The sequence below is a fragment of the Canis aureus genome, chromosome X (genome assembly GCF_053574225.1).
Source record: "Canis aureus isolate CA01 chromosome X, VMU_Caureus_v.1.0, whole genome shotgun sequence".
Taxonomy (NCBI): Eukaryota; Metazoa; Chordata; class Mammalia; order Carnivora; family Canidae; genus Canis; species Canis aureus.
The window spans coordinates 101,276,878-101,299,250 of record NC_135649.1 but is presented as its reverse complement, the minus strand read 5'-3'; the positions used below and the strand labels follow the sequence as shown (position 1 = coordinate 101,299,250).

The window sequence follows — 22,373 nt, the reverse complement described above, 5'->3', positions numbered from 1 at the left end:
ATAATAAAACATTTCCTACTCTTTGTTAGTTTATGTATCTCTTATTTCTTTTGCTTGCTTTATTCCATTGGCTAATACCACAATAACAATGCAAAATAATGGTGATGATAATAGAGGAATTTTTCATGTTCCTAAATTAAATTTCATGTAGTATTTAATAAGTAATAATAAGTTGGCTTTTTATATGCACAGTAAAGTATCCCTATGCTCCTATTCTATAAAAATATATTATCCTTATCAAAATTAGGATTGGTTTTGAATTTTCTGAAATCCATTTGTACACCTACAGTGAGAATTATATGTTTCATCTCATCACTAATTAATATCAGAAACATGTTCATAAATATCTTAATTACTTTGCAGTGCAATATTAGTACTAGCCAATGTAATTAAGCAAGAGTAATGAATAATAGGTATATAAATTTTGCAAGTTTGGTAAAAAGAATTTGGAACTGTCACTGTTCTCTATGTTCTCTACAGTGTAAAATCATTGGGTTCATACTCCTTGAAAGTTTGCTAGCAATTTTCTGTGAAATTGCTAAGGATTAGTACTTTTTCAGAGTAATTCTTCAAAAGTACTCTCAATTTACTCAATGGAACTGTAATGTTTAGATTGTCTATTTCTGAGATAAAGGTTATTATAATTAATATCCTAAAATATACAATTAATAAATACTTTCTGTATCTTTACAAAGACTTGAGGAAGACAGCCTTTTATTTTTTCCTCAACTGCCATTTCCCCCATCTTCATTTTTAAATGCATGTATTTGCATTTTCTTATTTTATAAATTAAACTATTATTTTTTGCTCCATTCTCCTCAAATAACCAATTTTCTATTTGTTTTTTACATCTCTTTCTTTTAAGGTTTACTAAACATTAAGTTATGCTGCTCTTTTTCTGTTCCCTCCATTTCCTTTCCTTATATTTATTTTATTGCTCTCTAACTTTTAAACTGAATGCTTAATTCATTTATTTTCATTCTTGCTTGTAGTATCACTTTCTGTTGAAAGAGAATATCCTTATAAACATGGTAAAAACAATAAGGACATTTATTATCTCCTATAACAAGAAGCCTGCAGGCAGGGTGATTCCACAGCTGGTGTAGCAGTTCAACGATATCTTTAAGGGCCACCCTGTATTTTCTATCTTTCAATTCAACCATTCTTACCATATCAGAGTTGTCACCACTCAGGCTTTATAGGTAGCTAGAACAGTTCCCAGCTTCACATGCAAATTCAACTGTATCCAACAAAGCATTTGATATTTTAAGCCTAAAGCGTGGAAAGTAATTTCTGCCAGCAAGTAATTAGGGGGTAAGGAACTGTTGGTTAGAAAATAACAATATCTGCCACATTTCTTAAGATTTAGAATATTTTAAATTATTAGAACATGGAACATTGTTTTAGCCATATCCTACCAATACTGATATATATAGTGTTTGCTTATGGTTATGTTAGATATTTATAACTTCTAATTTTTATTTCCTTATTCACACAATTAGAAGTGTTTAAAAGTTATGCACCTGTGTTTATTTCCTAAGTCATGTGGGTTTTTCCTTATTATTAATTTGTGGTTTCATTATATTATGAAAGGAGATTATGATATACTTATTTTTAAATATTTAGAAAATTATTAGCAATTCTTATTGACAGTTGATTTTATAGAATTGCCATGTGGGCATTTCAAATGAAGATATATTTTCTGATTTTATGGCAGAGATTTTGATATATGTCTACTAGAGCCATTCAAATTGGTGTTTACTTGAATGGACATGAATTGACAGATGTCAATTAAAGATGCTCACTGGTGTTTCATTTTTTCATTTCTTTCTATTTTTGCTGATTCAAACTTGACTTTCTTTTAATGACTTTTTTCCTTTTATTTTCTGCATTCTGCTAGTTTGTCTTTCTCTTTTATTCTAATTTCCCTTCTTTGAAATCTTATACCACATTTCCTAAGCTCTGTTTCAGAGAAGGCATATTTACTTTAATATCCCGGATTAAATGTAGAAATTTTTTAAATGTGTTTTTATTGTATGCAACTTTTTTCTAAAAGATTTTCCTTTTTTTAATGTTTTGACTCTCTTATTTATTTGCATTACATTTTGTATTTGTCATACCTTAGATATGTTATGATTCATCTTTGAATAGGTAAACTTCCTTTTGGGACAAGTTTCAAGCAGATTCCAGTTATATGGAACATAAATTATTTATTTTAAGAACGGATTTAAAACAAATTAGAACATATTAAGGAGTGGGATGACAGACATTCTATAATGAGCAACATAGAACAAATTCACCTGTTGAAGCAGCTACATCTTTTATTATCAAGACTGTAGCTATCAAAAAGATGTCACTGAAACTAATGACTGCAAGAACACACCACTGTAGCTTCAATCCAGTGATCATTAAGTGGCTCCAGTTCTTGGCTCCAGAGCCATGTCATTCTTTATAGATCCCCACTAGCCCAAAATATATATCCCACATTCTGCTTCTTGACACTCTGGATGCTAGCATCTTCTGGATGCTAGCAATTAACATTCAGTGTTGTAGGGGTGGGAACGGGGGAACATGGCCTTCTTGACAGCAGAAAAAAATAGGAACAACACTTCATTCCAAAATTCACATAAATGCATCTAACTTACAGATTCTACCTAAGTTTCAGGTCTCTAGGTAAAGAGAGCTAGAAAATATTTTTTTTAGCTTTCCAGACTTTGAAATACAAAGACAAACAAATAAACAAAAATGTGGTTGAAATGAATACTAAGTGCCAACTGAAGATATCTTCTACACTCAAGCTTTCATTAAATAGTGTGAGGGAGAAAGACCCAGGGGATATGTTGAGGAAGTAAGTATCTTGGATTTAGATCAATAGAATTAAAACTCTTTCTCCTTGTCATTCAACACTGAGAATACTTTCCATTTACCAATTGGTAGAAGGCCTGACTCTCAGTGATTCATTCCAGTACCTTAGGGATCCTTTATATGGTGATTTAGCTTCCACTAATCTTCAGCTAAACAAGATCAGCAACTATAGATCTTTATTCTCACCTGCAAGTCATCCATGCTCAGCCATAATTAAAATCTGATTCCCCTGAGGATGGTATGTCTAATTCTTTGAACTCTACTTTCCTCCTAAACTTCTTGTTATCACATGAGTTTTGCCATACTTCTCCAGCCTGTCCATGATAAATGGCCTTATGGTTCAACAGATGGATGGCCAATTTAGTGGGCTAATATTAGCTTATGAACAGTTTTGTGAGACTGATGCCTGAGAACTTAAAAGGCATGTAATTTCTTTGGGGCTACTATCTTGATCTGGTCCAAAGTTTACTCTAATTCATTGGGGACTTGATTTGGAATTTTTTGTGTTTTTTTTTTTCACTAAGTTTTTGAATTTTTACTTATTTATTTTTCCATGTTGTTTCTCCTCAACTGTTTACAGGAAAGAAGGTGATCTCATTTTATGCATCTATCCCTAATCTCATTTAATAATCAAACAAGCTCGGGGTGCCCGAGTGGCTCAGTCGGTTAAGCATCTGCCTGTGGTTCAGGTCATGATCCCAGGGTCCTGGTTTCCCAGCCCCACAAAGGGCTCCTTGCTCAGCAGAAAGCCTGCTTCTGACTCTCCCTCTGTCACTCCCCCTGTTTTGTGCTCTCTCATTCCTACTCTCTCTCTTAAATAAATAAATAAAATTTTCAAAAAACCAAAATAACCAAACAAGCTCATTATAGATAAATTGGAATATGAAGAAAGTAAAGAAGAAATAAAAGGTATCAAAATTTTTTTCAATTATACCATCAAGAAATATGAGAGCCTAGAAAGCTAAAACCATAGAACATGACTCAAAAAAATCTTAAAAACCAAGTAGTTCCCAACTTCCTTACTTCATAAATTAGGAAACTTATAGAAACACATTTGTTTGTTCTAGATTTTGTCAATTTTCAGGAGTAGACAGGAAAAAACTAAAATCATAAACACAGTACTTTTAAGTTCAAAGAAAAACTATTTCCAATATATGTACTGAATAGGACACTGGACACAGAATTAGTTGAGTCTGTTCATTCAGAAGCACAATGGTTCCAACAACTTTGTGATGTATTGTCTCTCAGTAAGGCTTGTTCAATCCTAACAGATTCTGATGGTTAAACCCTCATAAGTATCAGTCACTCATTCAAAATATGGTCCTTTGTAAAGGGAACTTGCACAAAAAAACAGCTGCTCTGATCTTCAGTCTTTTTAATTTCTTTAAACAAATCTAAGCACGTTCTCCAGGATGATATCAATTTTTTTGAATATAGCTGGACGAAAAATAGAAAAGTAAGTAACAGCAAAAAAGAGTGGGAATGCATAGAAACAGATATTGTGGGCATAGGACTTCTAAAAAAGGTAAATTTTCAACCATGTGTTTTCTTAATAACCTGGAATAATCACAAAGGAATGATTGAAGGGGCCACACTTGATCCTAAAAGCATAACATATCCATGTTTATTTTTAATTATATGAGCAAGAGTATCCCACGAAGAAATGAGAATGAAACATATAAAGGCAAGGTTGATAAGATGGCCACTTAATAGGAAAGCTCTAGATAGAGATTTTAGCTTAGTTCAGAAGATGTACAGAAACTGATTTCCCTCAATACTGCAAGTACGTGTTAAAATCTCCCATGCCAGTCAATTACAGTGTTCATTTTCCAGCCATTTTCAGTCTATGGGCAGTAAAGGTGGAATTAAAGAGCAATCACCTTATAAAAAGAGCTTAATGTAGTTTACAACTCTTATTTATATCATCTTCTTAAATGCTGAAATGCTTCATTCAATATAGTATAGCATAGACTATTTTTATAAGTCTCGCTTTTAAAACTGCAATCACTGTGCAATTAAAATACCACTGCAATTAAAATGTGTGTAATGGAACATTCAGAAATGTACACATGACTTTCCTTTATAATCATCAAGGGAGACATTTTATATTCAAGTCTCCCAACTTATAAGATTCATTCAGCTAACAAGGGAACTTCTTTATTCACACAATAGCTTCACACACACACACACACACACACACACACACACACACACCTCTATCCACTCTGGAGTGTCATATGTTTATAAACACCCAAAATAAAATTTTAAAAGTTTATACTTTCAAAGTTTGAATTGCTATATGCAGATAAAATTTATTTTGTGTTGTTTATAGATTATTCTTTTACATTTCAAGTTTTTTCTACTGAGAAGAGAAAGTGAGCAACATCATGGCACCAGACATTATACTAATTGCTTTATGTAAGTTATCTTCATTGATTCCCAAAACAGGGTGGCAAGACAGTATCTTTTTTTCAGTTTCACAGAGACTGATGCTCAAAGTGGCCATGTCACTTACAGCTAGTAAGTTTTAGGGCTGTAATGCAAACCTAACTTGCAAAATCCTTGCCTACATATGAATTCTCTTCACTTAACATTATTCCTACTATAGTTAATGTATTTAGACATTTTTTGGTTATAGGTACACTCAGTGTGAAAAATTCCCCACATTTTAAATGTGCTTTACTTAAATACAGGTATATTCTTACAGATAATATGGCTTCAAACCCTTATTTTAAAGGAAAGGTTTTGGGGATCTAAGTAGTTGAGGTGATTGCCTCAAGTTCTCAGCAAGTAAAAAAATAAAACAAAAAAGCAGGCTCAAGTTTAGAGATTTCAAACACCTAACAACCAGCTTGCTCTTTGTTGTTTACAACTCTCCAAAAACCTTTGGTTTAATAACTATATAAGTATTGTAGACTCTAAATGTTAATCATAAATATTGCAAAGTATGCAACAAATCTAGATTAAACAACTATACATATGCCACATTAAATACTGAGGGCACAAATATTACTATACATTACTATGTAGATCTTCCAAAAGATCTACATTTTTCCTTTTATATGTTAATAGTACCTACCTCATAGGGTTGTTGTGAGGATTAAATGAAACAATTCATGAGGAATAGTTAGAATAATTTATGGCACATAATGAATTGCTAAGTATTATTACTGGTAATATCACCATTCTAATACTCATACTATATCCATCCATTCCATGAAGCACTGCCTATTTCCCTGGAAAAATACAGCTCTATTTCCTAAAGCAGCTTACAAAACAAAAATAACTGTGATTAAGAAATTAAGGAAATGGCATAGTATCTTTGATTTAAAAAAAAAAAAAGATCAACTGAGTTTTTTTTTTTTTTAAAGGATCTTCTCTTTGATTGCTTTTGATTCCTGTGGTGCCCTCCATATTTCCCACCCACTTGTAATTCATGCCCTGCATAATACCTTTCCCTTAAATGTGGATAGGACCTGTGACTTGATTCTAGCCATAGACAAGGCCAAGTTAAAGGGGCTCTGCAGATACAATTAAGATACCAAATCAGTCCAAACTGAATTAATCAAAAGGGAGATTATCTAGGCTGGGCCTGATTTAATCAAATGAAAGCCATTAGAAAAGGGACTGGGCCCCTCTCTGAGCAGCTTGATGAAATGGCTATATTGGAAAAGCCTACGTGGCAAGGAACTATGGGTAGTCTCTGGACCTGAGGATAGCTTCTAGACGACAGTCAGCGGAAATCCAGGGCTCTCAGTGATACAAATACAAAGAAATTAGTTCTGCCAATGACTTGAATGAGGTTGACAGCAGATTCTTTCCTACTCAGGCCTCCAGATTAGAACACAATCCAGCCAACACCATGATTAAAATTTGTGAGATCGTGAACAGACCACACAGCTAAACCAAGCCTGGACTCTTGATCCACCCACAGAAACTATGAGAAAACATATATGCATTGTTTCAAACTGCTAAATTGGTGGTAATTTGTTACACAACATAGAAAACAAATATGGTCTTATGTTTTATTTCATTTGTCCCTCTCTACAGTATACTGGTATTGCAAACTAGAAGGAAAGAATAAGACACTTTATTTATTTTTATTTTTTTAATAAGATACTTCAATATGGACAGAAAGGAAAGCATAGTTTTTTGGTTTACATGTTAATGAATCAAACTATGGAGAAAACAATCCTTCAGTTTAGGCAGCAATTACTTTGTAATGAACTTAAAAATCACCAAGCAAGTTATCTCTGACTAAAGATTTCTCCATTCTTAGCCAATTTCTTTCCCTGAAATACCCACTCTTACCTTTTCCTATGGTTGAACACAATGAACTATTTCACATACTATCATTCTAATGATAACACATAAGTGTCCAAATTCTTTCATATTACTGGTCTAATTTGAATTTCAAAACAATTATGTAAGGTAACAACACAAGAACTGTGACATTCTCAAATGTAGGGGCATAGTTGTGAATCCAGTGGTTATCCATGGGCCTGAACACATCAAAGGCACTCAGGAAGTGCTAAAATGAATGAAGATTACTTTTTCAAATAAAGAAATAATAGTTCAGAAAAAATAAATAACTTGCCTGGCAAAGCCTGTACACTAAAGTCTGAGAATTAAAACTCAGACCATCTGCAACAGAGGCCAAAAGTTATTTTCTATAATAGCATTTTGCCCCGAAAGGGAAACACATTTAGCTATTAACAGCCATTAACCTTTTGGCTCAAATTTGCATCTCTCTTTAGCAAAGAACCCCGAAGGAAGGGGTGCAAGGAGAGAAGAAAGGAAACATCATGGGTATGGAACATTGTCCAGCCTGTGGAACACCTTGAATATCTGAGACACAACAGGATCACAGTAGATGCCTCTAGGTAGAGCTGCCTTTTGACAAAGGGAAAATGAGGTGGAAAATGAAATGTTAAGATTTTAAAGGAAAACTGCCTATTTATTTCCTTTTTTAGCATGGCCTTTGAAAATGTAAATCAAACACGAGGAGGTTAAGAACCATCCTGCTAAAAGATGAAAGGGTCAACCAGGAAATTAGAGAAGAATTCAAAAGATTCATGGAAACTAATGAGAATGAAAATACAACCATTCAAAATCTTTGGGATACAGCAAAAACAGTCCTGAGGGGGAAATACATCACAATACAAGCATCCATCCAAAAACTGGAAATAACTCAAATACAAAAGCTAACCTTGCACCTAAAGGAGCTGTAGAAAAAACAGCAAATAGGTCCTACACCCAGCAGAAGAGAGTTAATAAAGATTTGAGCAGAACTCAATGAAATAAAGACCAGAAGAACTGTGGAACAGATCAACAAAACCAGGAGTTGGTTCTTTGAAAACATTAATGAGAAAGATAAACCATTAGCCAGCCTTATTAAAAAGAAGAGAGAAAAGACTCAAATTAATAAAATCATGAATGAAAAAGGAGAGATCACTACCAACACCAAGGAAATACAAATGATTTTAAAAACATATTATGAGCAGCTATATGCCAATAAATTAGGCAATCTAGAAGAAATGGATGCATTTCTGGAAAACCACAAACTACCAAAACTGAAAATGTAAATCAACAATTGTCTTTTTAGAAAATGAATTTCCAAAAGCTTTTTTAAAAATAATTTTGCTACTAACACTTTCTCGTATTCTAATGTAACCTCAAACAATAGCTCATCATATAAGTCCCTGTCTCAATGAGAATACTGGATTGATTTGGAAACCACACCATCAGATGTTGAAGAAAATACCAACTGAAGCTGAATACCAGTAGCATCTTCAACCTGTCACGAATATCAAATCATCAGTATTCTGTTACCCTATGTCTTCTCATTCTTGTTCATTTTAAATATATGATTTTCTAGTTTTTTTTTTCCATACACAAAAGCAGCGGTCATTGAAAAGCTACTAAGATTCCCTAAGCAGTAGTTTTATGGTATTGATGCTTACCAGCCAAAGACCACCAGGAAAGATACCTAGGTTTATTACTTGCTGCAGCAAAGAAGCCTGCACATCATGGTGACATGTCAACAAAAGGCTGTTGGGGAGGGCTTATTTTAGGATTTGGGTTTGTGGTGCCTTTGGCAAATTTTCAAAGAAGTGGAGGTTTGGTTTGGATTAGGTGCCATCAGAAAGCAGAGGCAATTTAGTGACAGGATATCTTAATAACTTTTATCCAAGAGGTGTGAGAAATAAAATAGGGTTGGAATTGGTAAAGAAAGAGTGGCCATCTTATAAGCTAGAAGAGAGGAAAGTGTGGACAATTTTGTGATTTTCAGCATTCTTGTTTTTGGCTGAGCTCAGACATGATTATGAAATGGCCATGTTTTTGTTTCATTCCATCAGGGACACAGATGGACCTCATCTGATGTTGGTATTCTGTGCATTCTCGTTTGTGTTCAGTGAGAGATCCCTACCAGAATACAGCTGTCAGGAATGCTTTGTTCTTTCTCAGTGTACATTCAGGTTGTCAGTAGAGAACCACTTCTCTCTATTCACAGACTATTTGGTTCTGATGAGACTGACTCTGTCCTTCTAAGGATGGGCACATGATGTAGGTCTGGTGAACGAAACTTCTGTATCTCTCAATATACAGTGAATGTTTCAGAAATGACATTTGACTCAAGGAGGGCTAATGACAGCCAGTACCCATAGAAATTTTGCTGAAGCTACCTGGAAAGAGGTGTATTTCTTTAATGAGACCATTTAGGCCCAGAGGTTATAATGGGTTAAGATGTTTTTACTATCTCTACATCAGGAGTTGTAAGCCCCTACTCTAAAGCATCTGGATTTCCTGCTAAACACAAAACCATGGTTTCTTAAACTATCCATTTTCCTTGTTAAATTTGAACTGGAGTATGTACTTTCCCAGATTTGCTTATTCATAAAACATCTACTTCGGAAAACTGACAATTATCTACTTGCTTTGCCTCATACATTATATTTTTTGTTTTTCTGTTCCTTTTTCTTTAACCACCTGAGTGCCTGTGGCACATAAAACCTCCACTAACTGCCAGAAGGCTAAACAATCTCTTTTCAGACTGTAATACTGTGCTTTATAAGAAATATATACATTTGGTCACTCAGATGACCAAAATCTATTTTTCATATTAATTGGTCTTTGTTGCCCATTTCTGGCACAGAGCTTCTAAAACCTTTGGAATTTCCTGTCATAAAAGCAATAAAGTATCTTTTGCTATGTTAATGAGGGGACTTTTGGAAAACCCTTAGGAAGTATAAAGATAAGGGGTCTGGTCACCAGGAAAACCAACCAAGTGGAGGAGAAAGGCCTATCTAATGAAGCCTGAATAAAAATCAAAAAGGATGGAGTTCAGAGAGCTTCTGGGTTGGTGAGCACTTAGAGATGTATGGAGAATGGTGTACCTGGACAGGGCATGGAAGCTCTGAGTCCTTTCCCCATGCCTTGCCCAATGCCTTTCTTCCATATGACTGTTCCTAAGTTATACTCTTCTATAAAAAAAAAATGTGTAACCTGATAAGTAAAATGTTTTCCAAATTTTGTGAGCTGCACTAGCAAATTAATCAAACCTAAGGAAGGAGTAGTGGGAACCTCTGATTTATATCTAGTTGGTCAGAAGCACAAGTGATAACCTAGGCTTGTGATTGGTATCTGAAGTGGGGGGTCAGTCTTCTAGAACTGAACCCTTAATCTGTGGGATCTGACACTATATCCAGGTAGATAGTGTCAAAATTGAGTTGGTTTGTAGGACACCCAGCTGGTGTCTAGAGAATTGCCTGTTGGTGGTGCAGGAAAACGCCCCCTCCACACGTTGGAAATTGGGTCCAGGAACCCAAAAGACAGACCAACCCTCCTACTAGCAGCTGATGGGGAGCAGAATTTGTCACCCCAAAATATACCTCTTGGGCGTAAGGATTATTTTAGGCTGATTATTTTTAAAAAACAGCAGACATGAAGGAAGTTCTGAAAACCAAGTAGAAGTTACCCTTTTGTAAGAGACATTTACATTTTCTAAAGGAAACATATTTGAATAGATTTCTCCCTCTCAGTACCAAACGAATGACTCAATCTCTAGAACCTCTTATCAATGGAGAAGGAACGGACTTAACTCTGCATAACAACCTTTCCCTTGATTACTCTGCTTTGCCTTGTAACCTCTCAGACTGGCTCCCCACCCCCAATACAGTTTACCTTTAGCTGGAGATGTTAATTCAATGTCGTGGCTTGGGGAGTTATGCACTTTTCCTGGGTATCTCCTGTGCATATAGGAGGTATACATGCTATTAAAATAATTATTGATTTTCTCTTATTAATCTTTTTATTACAAAGGGCTCTCAGCCAAAAACCTTAGAAGAGTAGAGAAAAAGTTATTTTTCCTCCTCCCCACATGGCCAATAAAGGCTTTCTTGTTCCATTGTGCAGGCCTTTATTTCAGGATCCTTTTGAGAAGGTTATGGTGGCCATTTTTGTCTCTATGTTGGAAGAGCTTTCTTAAGAAATAAATAACACAAAAAAAGCAGAGCCAAAATATCGAGAAAGACTGTATCATGTTGTCATTTAGTCTTGTGAATATTTCCTCTATTTGAAGTAAAAAAACACTCATGAAATTATTAGTTACCAATAAATTACCTTTTGGTTTCAAGTATTCTCTGGTTGGGCTTCTGTTTTCTCCAACAGAAATACAGTTCTCCTACTCCCTCACATTAACGTTTTAGTACATGAAGTATATCAAATAAAAAGAAATCCATACTAAGATAGGAGACATTTTAATTAGAAAAAAAAAAAGACAAGTGCAGTTGTGAAAACACTCCACTCTCAGAAATCTGTGTCTCAAAATCAAATGGAAAAACATTTTCTCCCATTACATAAAGAAGAGGAGCAAAGACAGGCTTAATCTTTTAAGGGGTGCTGGACAGGCAAGGGCAAACAACCGGTGCCGGCTGACAAGAGAAGTTTTCCTGTGGTCAGCTGATTACCCAGGAGAAACCAAGAAGGGGGACAATTTCTACTTTTCGGTATTTGCCAAGGCTTTGGGGTAAGCCGAGTTTAGGGACCTAATCGGAAGGAGAGAAGCCTAACTAGAGTTTGGTCAAGACAAAGTAGAGGGTAAGTGAGAAATGGGCAATGCTGAACACTTGGTCAAGTATAATCAGGCAGTTTGTGGTTCTGAAGATCCACAAGCATCTTGATGAGAAGGATAATGACCATTCCTTTATATCTAATGCTTTGTTACTTTAGGCTGCCAATTAAGAGATTCAAGGTTTAATCTCCATTTCCTTAAATTTAGCATATGTATCTGTTCCTACAGACTACCCTGTTTTTAGACATTATCTTTTTCTTTAACATAGTATAAAATGGCTCAAATCCCAATTCCATGAGAAGTGGGAAACAGTCATCAGCAAAAATCTGTGAGGTTTTCCAGAGACAGAGAAGAACTTATTTTCCTTGATTCAGTCCACACTGCAGCCTACTTCACCACTATCTCACTCCCCACTGATAATCTGAGTTCCAGAGCTTCAGTCCTTCCATGAGAGGGTAGAGAAATGCCTTACAAATGCCCATGAAATTCTCTTTAATACCCCTGCTTCTGTGGCCTCCACTTGTTTTTACATTTAAGTTGGTGACCAAACTGGTATTTTTATGTCTCTTTTACATGCCCTGCATAGGTGATCTCCTAATTTGGGAATAGGAGGTTATTAGTACTTAATATCTTATGGCCTCAGACATAAATAAGACTAAATAGTTCCATTTAACATACTGTTTTTACATTCTTCATATTATGAATGGGTTATTCATAATAAAGTCAGAATAGCTAAGTAAACACACACTGGGAAAATTATAATCAAATTATCAGATATAATATTTTTAAAATTACATAGCTAATGAATATGTAGAATGCTAAGATAAGAACAGGAGAGTACAGTGGGAAAAGTTACAAAGAAAAAAGATAAGTTAGCACTTAATCTTTAATATTTCATTCACTGATTTTTAAAATGCATTTTTATATTATTAATTCTAAAACAAACAACATTCATACTGATAGGGTTCAGAATGACTCTCCCCAGAATGTGCCATCTTGGTAAATAGACTATTTTGAGCTGAAGACAATCAAGGCCCAAAAGACTCAGAAAGAGCTTTTACTTCCCCTTTAACTCCCCAAAAGAATATAGATAGAAGGCCTGGTCCGGGAAGAGTTCACCAGAGTTAATGACAAAGAATATGGGCTCGGTGTGGTAAGATGGCAGGAAGCCCTCACAGAACCTGTTTGTTCAAAGTCGTCTCTGTATCCCATTGTCTCTGATAAACATGTTTATCAAACATTTGCTCTTCTATCTTCCTGTAAAATATTTTCTTCCTTAGGGCAGTCCCAGACCCCTAACCTCTTCTTAGCTCAGGATGGCATATAAGCCTCAATTGCCTGACTGCCTGTGGTTCTCATATTCTTATGGGGCCCCAACTCATATGCAATTAAACTTTATTTTCTTCTGTTAATCTCTCATGTGAATTTATTTATTAGACCAGGCAGAGGAGGGGATCCCTGGGTGGCGCAGTGGTTTGGTGCCTGCCTTTGGCCCAGGGCGCGATCCTGGAGACCTGGGATCGAGTCCCACATTGGGCTCCCGGTGCATGGAGCCTGCTTCTCCCTCTGCCTGTGTCTCTGCCTCTTTCTCTCTCTCTCTCTCTCTCTGTGACTATCATAAATAAATAAAAAAAAATTAAAAAAAAAAAGACCAGGCAGAGGAATCTGGAAGGGTAGACAAAAATTTTTCCTTCTCTAAAATAGCAAGGATGATTTTATTGAATTACACATCAGGGAGAGTTACTCAGGCTGATACCAGTGTGTTTCCTTTCAGATCTATACCCACTGCAAGAATGCTTTTCAGATGTGTTATTGTTCTCAACCATCAACTTAAAGGTATCTTTATGGGCAAACTATTGAAAGATTTATCAATATTTTATTTATTTTACTCATATATGGTGGCCAGCATTTCAGAAATTTAACAGGGCAAGGAAACATTTAGTTTCTTCATAAGAAATCTAGCTTAAAGTGTAAATTCAACAAAATTTAAAACATTTACTTTTAAAAAGATTGGTTTATTTATTTTAGAGAGAGAGTGTGTGAGCTAGGGGAGGGGCAGAGGGATAGGAAGAGAGAAAATTTCAAGCAGACTCTGCACTGAGCATTAAGCCCAATGCAGGGTTTATCTTATAACTCCGAGATCATGCCCTGAGCAGAAATCAAGAGTCAGACACTCAACAGACTGAGCCACCAGGTGCCCCTGAAAGCCTTATTTAAAATAAAAATTAAAAATTAGCAAAAAAATACATTTAACAAATATTCAATATTCCCTATAGAAATATAAATTGTTGAATCAGAGCCACTAAAATATTTTTATTTCAATAAAATATCCCTTAAACATTTTCTTTTTGAATAAGGAATATGTTGCTATTGCCCAAATGATAGAGAATCTGTGCTTATACCGCCATTCCATGATTTAGGCCAGAAATGGAGGTGGGTCTTTGTTGATATATGGATTGTTTATTTTACAGTTTTCCTCTGGGAAGAAGAGAAATTAGAATTTAGGTAGTAGGCTCTATACCATACCTGTGCATATTTTGTATTATGCATTTCATAATTATCTCATATATATTTTAACATGTTTAATTAATTAAAACTATAGAGTTAATGGTACAAATAAAAATTAAGTCATAGAAGTAATAATTTTCCTATATTTTTGAGGCTATCTTCATTTGATATAGCTACACAGTGAATTAGGAAAGGCTACAATATATTTTTGCTCCTCACCTCTGGAAAGACAGGCTTAAACATCTATGTAAGTTAAAAACCCATTTGGGCTGCCTTCATTGCATCATTAAGAACTCATTCTGGAGTTTTCATGTCAATTAGGCAAAATTATTCTTCAATGGACTCAGAGATTAAGCACTGTACTAGGTTGTATAAGGAGATATGCCTGCCTTCAAAATTCTAATGATCATTTGAGGTAGAGAACATACATGGTGAAGAGGTATAATCCAAATATATTAGCAAGCTTATAAGAACAAACCATAGATGAACTAATATTACTAATATTACTGATGACCATAACTCTGAAGTCGAGCAAACATTATACTTTTGATCTCTTTTTGGCTGAAGGTAGCATATCATAAAACAAACAAACAAATCAAACAAAAATATACAAACTTAAAAACCCTACCAGCTTTAAACAAACAAACCTGAGATAAAAATCTTGGTCAGTAGTTCCACAAGTGCGATAATTTTTTAATCCCTCTGAGCCTGTTTTTTCCTCTGAAAAATGTGAAAAGTTATTTGTCTCCTAAAACAGAATTATGCAAAGATCTGTGCCTGACAAACTGTAAGCATTCTATAAATGTAATGCTCATTACAATGCATATAATAATTGCTAAGAAATACCTAACTGGGGAAAATGGTAGTACATATGACCATATAAAACAGCTTTTTCGGGACGTCTGGGTGGCTCAGCGGTTGAGCGTCTGCCTCTGGCCCAGGGCAGGATCCCAGGATCCGGGATCGAGTCCCACATCAGGCTCCTTGCAGGGAGCCTGCTTCTCCCTCAGCCTGTATCTCTGCCTCTCTGCCTCTCTCAATCTCTCTCTCTCTCATAAATAAATAAAAAAATATTAAAAAATAAATATCCATATACTAATAGATAAGTAGGGGAAAAATAAAACTGGGAACTATTAAACTTTTAAAGGAAAAAAGAATGAGAAAAATGCAGGAGAAAGAAGAAAAAGGAAGATGGAGAAGAAGAAGAGGAGGACGCTCTAGAGAGAAGCAAAAAGAAGGCAGAAGGGAAGGAGAAATCAGGCAAAAGAGAGAGGAGTGTAGCACACCTTAGAAGTATTCTTTTAAAAAAATGAAGGAAAAGGAAAGAAATCTTTCATAGTTTCAAGGCAATTCAAATGAAACTTGCCTCTATTAAAACGAAGTTATGAGTTATAAGCTGATATAAAAACAGAATGAGATTAACAGAGAAATTCAGAATTAAGGAACTCAATTTGAGAATAAAACACAGAATTTTAAAATGCACACAGAGTAGCAAAGTGCACAAACAATGCTGCCAGAAAGTAAGTGGTCTAGAAGCAAGTATTGGTAAATGTTCCAGGGAGAATAAAGAGAGAATAGTGGGTAACCTAAAAAAATACAATATTTGGAATAGAAAATAAATTTTTAAGAATATGATACAAGGAAAGTTTTCTATAATAAAAGAAGACCAGGTATTCAACCTGAAAGTGCTCACTGTGTACCAAGACAATTCATAATGAATGTTAATGCTAACACATATCCTTGTGAAATGACTAAACCACAAAGGTACATTCCTAAAGGCCTTCAGTCAGAAAATCAAGCCATTAAGTTAGGGGAAAATATTAACATTAACTACTATTTATTTTCAAGAACATTAGACATAAGAAGTATAAATTATAATACCTACTGGGTTTTAAAAAAATAATTATTTCTCCCCAACTTTTAAACATTTAGAAACTAGATGTTCCATTATAGGAAAATGAAAAACCCAACAAGAAAAGGACACAAAAAAACACTAATTATCATGAGCAGTTTTGTTTGATTTAAACTTCTAGTTCTGTGTATGTGTGTGTATGTGCACGTGTGTACATTTATACAAGTAAGCACTCATTTTGTGGTTGAGATCTGATAGTACACATCATTCTCTTTCACATGTAAAGATATTTAACAATTTATATTGGTCATAGATCAAAGTATATGACTACTTTGATAACCAAGAATACAATACACCAACTCAATCAGGATAGAAATGTAACCTTACTTTTCCCAAGGTCAAATATTGCTTAAATGACAAAAATGACAAGCCTTTGATAAAAAAAAAAATGGGGGCAGAATTACAAGTAAAGTACTACATTCCCTGGGGCATCTGGCTGGCTCAGTAGGCAGGGTATGTGACTCTTAATCTCAGGGCCCTGAGTTCAAGCCCCATGTTGGATGTAGAGCTTATTTTTTAAAAAATATTACATTCCCTTAATGTTCAATTTAAAGTGAGACACAAAGCAGGCATGCAATAAGAATAATGCTTTTAAGAGAATCCATTATCAGGTCTGTAGCATTAAAATAATAGGGTATGGTGTTTCTATTCAATTGTTTTACAATGTACTCAGAGAATGGCCAAAAGTAAGCACACATACACCAATCTTCTCCTCCCTTTTTGACCCAGTATAATAACTATAGTGGGTACTGCTCAAAGAGGTTTAGCCATTCCCTTACCTCAACACAAAATTTCATATGAATTTTAACCAAAAAATTTACAAAAGGTGTTATGGTAGGGTTGCCTGGGTGGCTCAGTTGGTTGCGCACTCCACTCCTGATTTTGGCTGGAGTTGTGGTTTCAGGGTCATGGGATCGAGCCCACCTTGGGCTTTGCACTCAGCATGGGTCTGCTTATCCCTCTCCCTCTGCTCAGGCAGGCACAAGTATGCTCTCTCCGTCTCTCTTTCAAATAAATAAATAAAATATTTTTAAAAATGTGCTACATTAGTAGCTCTACTTTTAATATACTTGGTGCATCTCAGAACATGTAAAAAGACAAGATTTTTTTTTAAAAAAAGGACATAACATAAACTAGTAGGGAGGAATGTCATCCTTCCATATTTCTCCCTTCCAACCTCCTTCAATTCAACTCCTGATACTATACTGCACACAAAAGTAGTCTACCAATTATATTTCCAAAGAAAACACTTCCCATTAATATTTTCAAAGCTATACAAAACTCTTATTTTTCTACCACTACTTAAATACACTGGGCATTCCTACATATTCAGAAAATTTAGCTATCTGAAGAATTTGTTTATTCACTTTTTTTTTTGTTTATTCACTTTATACATAGTACCATTAAACAAAACTACATACATGTAAGGATGATTACCATCCAAGGTAACTTCTAATTTGGCTATCCTAGCCATCAACGTGTCCTTCTCACTTCCTTCTCTACAACAATCCAGTAGACAAATATAAATATACTATTCAGAAGTGGTTGAACAATTCAAATTAATTTCCAAAAATATTGTACAGAAGACAAGCTTTCCTATGTGTTTCAACACAAAGTGTACAAATGGGCTAATTTTATTCATACAGTTCTTAAACATCTAGAAACTAGATGTTGCAATATTGGGATTTATTTGTCCTTTATGTACTATAAACAGAGCAAAACAAAATATGGCTCAAAGAAGAGGTTTAACCATGTCATTCCCAAATGATAAGATTCATACAAATTTTAATAAAATACTAACAAAACATGTTCTTTTAGTACCCCTACTTTTAACTCATTTTGTGCATCTCAGCAAATTTGGAACATGAAAGATTAGATATTTCAAAAAAGGACACAGCTTTATCAACTATGTATGCAAAAGTGGAATATAATGCATATATAGATCAGTGGTTATGACATGAAAATATCCTCTAAATTTGAACTCTTTCTTTCTTCTCAGAGTTTTTTGTTCTACCTCCAACCCACTGAACAAATGTGGTCCTGTGTTATCCTTGGTGTCCTTCCTAACGGTGGTCTAAAGATTCCATTTCCAAAAGGCCTACCAGAAGACATTTATTTGTTCTTTAAGAATTTTTTTTTAATATACAAAAAGTTACTTAATAAAACCTGTGATTTCGAACTATACTTTTTAATCAAATATCAACAACCCCTTCAGATCTAGGCTTCGAAGTCTAGATGTAGCACAATAAGAATCTGAAGTTGATTTCCAAAAGGCTGAGGGAAAAACTGAAAGAAAGAAAGAAGAAGTCTTTTTTTTTTGAGAGAAGTCTTTTTTATGCCATATGTGTTAAGAGTTTTATAAATGACCAGTGCATCTCTCCGAATGTGGGGCCTGCCCCACTGGTCAAGATCGTAAGTTGTTCTATCTTTTCTCTCACCCACTCACTCTCCAGGGCTGGCAGCAGGCCTACCGCCCACCTGCTGACCTCTCCCCTGGCTTTGTCTGGGGCTCCACCCACCTGCCGGGGCAGAAAGGCCTTGCTCTGTCCTGGTCAGCATAAGCGGCATCTACTTCAACGGGGACCCAGCAGTTCAGCCCGGTCACAGAATGTGCACGTCTCCTGTCAGGACAAGCTCACCTCCAAGAAGGCCCCTTCCCATGCCTTGGGCATTCTGGCATCCTCCAGCTTCTGGGCCCTCTGCAGGAGTCAAACAGCAAACAGTAGTCTGGAAGCCGGAGAGCTCCACCAGTGCAATTAGGGCACCGACACGGGTCGTCGCAGCCTTTGGTCCGGCAGGCTCTGAGTGCAGGAGCAGATGCGCGGGAGCAGATGCGCGGGAGCAGATGCGCGGGAGCAGATGCGCAGGAGCAGATGCGCAGGAGCAGACGCGCGCTAGTCCCCAGTCGCTAGAGCCTACTGAGGCTGCCCGCTGCAAGGGCTTCCGGAACCCTAGTGGGGAGGCACGCGTGTGATCGGAAGAGCCCCTAGGGGCACCAGCTCAAAGGCCGGAAGTGGCTGGAAAATCAACAGCGCGCGATCCAACAGTGACTGGAAGGTCCTTTGTTACCACAGCACTGGAGCAGGTAGATGGCCAGAAGGGCCTGGGTTCCACCGCAGTCGGGCTGGATTGTGGCGTGAAGAGCCCCACAGGTCCTCACCACAGCAGCCATACTGTGTTTGAAAGGGCAACGGGGTAAGGAGCTCAAGGGCGGTGACTGGAAGGTACCTCAGGGCATCAGTGTGTGCCTGGGATGGTTGCAGGTGAGAGTCCTAGATTCTGTCCACACCACGAAGGCGGGTTGGTGACTGAAAGGAACCTCCTGACACCAGCATGTGGGGAGAATGATGGCCGAAAGGAAAAGCCTCCAATTCTCTAGAACACTGACAGGCCATTGGCTGGTAACCAGAAGAGCCCTAGTGCTCCAGGAGATGGCATGCAAGGTGACTAGAAAGACCCTTGTTTTCCCAGCAGGCAGGCACACTAGTCACTGTTAAGCCTTGTCTAGGAAAAAGTGCATGTCTGGAAATTAGTAAGGAAAGGCCCTTAATAAAAAGTGACTATTGCAATAGAGAGACAGGGACAATTACACTAAGCAGATGTCTAAAACCTAAGCCACAAACAATTTAGGGAAGAGGTGGGTAAGCAAAGCTTTTATATGCAGAAACCATGGGATAGGTGGCTGTGGAAGGAGAAAAGAGAATGCAGAAAGCTATTAGCAGGAGGGCTTACAACTTAACAACTGTATTAAATATTGCAATAAAGGAAAGGTCGAGGCAGAAAATGTTTATCTGTGCCCAATCACCTGAGTCACAAGCTGGGCTTGAGGTGAGAAAACAAGTTACAGTGCAGGAGGTTCAGGTAAAGTTTAGGGCTTAGCTGTCCTAGTCAAGCTTGTCTACAGCTACGTCAAGCACAACGTTTCATCAATCTTGTTAGTCCCTTCTCTTGTTCAAGACAGGTTCCATGATACAGTCTCTGAACAATGTAGGGGTAAGGAGAATCTGAATTAGTGGATGGCTAAGTGAAATAGTTCTCAGGATCAGTTTTTTTCTTATTTTTGTCTCTATGGGACCAGTTAAACCATCTGTTAGACCCACTGGCAGAAGTCACTTGTTTCAGGGTCCTACAGATCAGGCATCTGAAAAGAGTGAGGCCTAAAATACAAAATGATAAATATTATTATCATTTCATGTAAAGAGCCGGGAATTGAACACTAAAGGTATCCAGTCCAGTGACTTCCAAGAGGTCAGTGGTTAAAAATCTTACAATTACACAACATTGCTCATTGGGTTTTTGATGCTTTTGGTGACATTACCTATAAGCCTCTGTTAGCTCTCTTATAAGGGAATGCCGGTCTGAACAATTTATCCGATTTTACCAGTGGTCCAGACACTTGTCCTGGAAGAAATCAGCCCGTGTATAGTCTGCTGCAGTAATGAATCCTTCAAGATATAATCAGATTGGTCTGGCTTTAGTTCAACAGTGCTTCTTCAGATCCTGGAGAAAAAGCCACCTATGAGGCCACCTGTAATCCCTAGAAGAATCTGGTAGTCAGATTTTAGTTCTTGGTGATACCAAGGTAGGAGGGAGGTAGAAAAATTGGAAATGTTAGTTTGGAGGGATATAACCAGGTATTAAAAGCAACGGGAAGAATGAAAAACCTGGTACAGTTTCACAGTTTGGGCAAGGTAATTGGATCCATTCTAATTTACAAGTAGAGAACAAAAATGTTTTTTTCCACCATGGGAGAGAAATCCAGTTTAATCTCTACCATAAAAGACAGAATTTGCATACTACCAGTTACTTCCAATTTATAAAAAGGTATGAAATAGCTCAAAGATGATGAACAAGACCAGAATTTGATAACCCAGAAGGATGTACTATAGTTTTTGTTTGTTTATTTGTTTGTTTAGTTTCAAGTGTATAACATACTGATCTGACAGTTCTATGATATGCAATACTCACCATGATAAGTGTAATTACCATCTGTCACCATACAACATCATTACAATGTTATTGACGATGTTCCCTGTGCTGTATTTTTCATTTCTGTGACTTAATTTATTATATTATCTAAAATTTTGTACCTCTTAATCCCATCACCTATTTCACGCACCTCCCACCCCCCCTCTCCTCTGGCAACCACCAATTTGTTCTCTGTATTTATGAGTCTTTCTTGTTTGTTTGTTCATCTGTTTTGTTTTTAGATTCTACATATAATTGAGATCATATGGTATTTATCTTTCTCTGTCTGACTTATTTCATTTAGCATAATACCCTCTAGGTCCATCCATGTTGTCACAAATGGCAAGATCTCATTCTTTTTTTATGGCTGAGTAATATTCCTCGTGTGTGTGTGTGTGTGTGTGTGTGTGTGTGTGCTTGTATACACACCACATCTTCCTTATCCATTCATCTATCTATGGACATCTAGGTTGTTTCCATGTCTTGGCTATTCTACATAAAGCTGCCATAACAATAAGGGTGCATGTAACTGTTAGACTTAGTGTTTTTGTATTCTTTGGGTGAATATCCAGTAGTGGAATTACTGGATCATATGGTAGTTCTATTTTCAATTTTTTGAGGAAACTCCATGCTCTTTTCCACAGTGACTGTAGCAGTCACCAACAGTGCACTAGGGTTTCCTTTTCTCCACATCCTTACCAACAGTTGTTATTTCTTATCTTTTTGATACTAGCTATTCTGACAGGTGTGAGGTGGTAGCTCATTGTGCTTTTAATTTGCATTTCCCTGATAATTGGTGATGCAGAGCATCTTTTCATGTGTCTATTGGTCATCTGTATGTCTTCTTTGGAAAAATGTCTATTCAGTTCCTCTGCCCACTTTTTAATAAAAAAAATGTTTTGGTGTTGAGTTGTAGGAGTTCCTTATATATTTTAGATATTAAGCTTTTTATCAGATATATCATTTGCAAATACCTTCTCCCATTCAGTTGGTTGCTTTTTTTCTCTTGTTGATGGTTTCCTTTGCTGTACAACAGCTTTTTGTTTG

General features: G+C 36.3%; 1 long non-coding RNA gene across 1 annotated transcript in view; it reads left to right on the top strand.

Annotated features, from left to right (window-relative positions):
* The window catches only part of LOC144307774 (uncharacterized), a 48,412-nt gene extending 29,218 nt beyond the window's left edge, over positions 1-19,194 (top strand). Inside the window, exons 2-3 of the long non-coding RNA XR_013374491.1 lie at positions 13,713-13,774; positions 18,358-19,194. This is a non-coding gene — a long non-coding RNA (uncharacterized LOC144307774). The remainder of the gene's footprint in view (positions 1-13,712; positions 13,775-18,357) is intronic.
* The last annotated feature ends 3,179 nt before the right edge of the window (positions 19,195-22,373 follow it).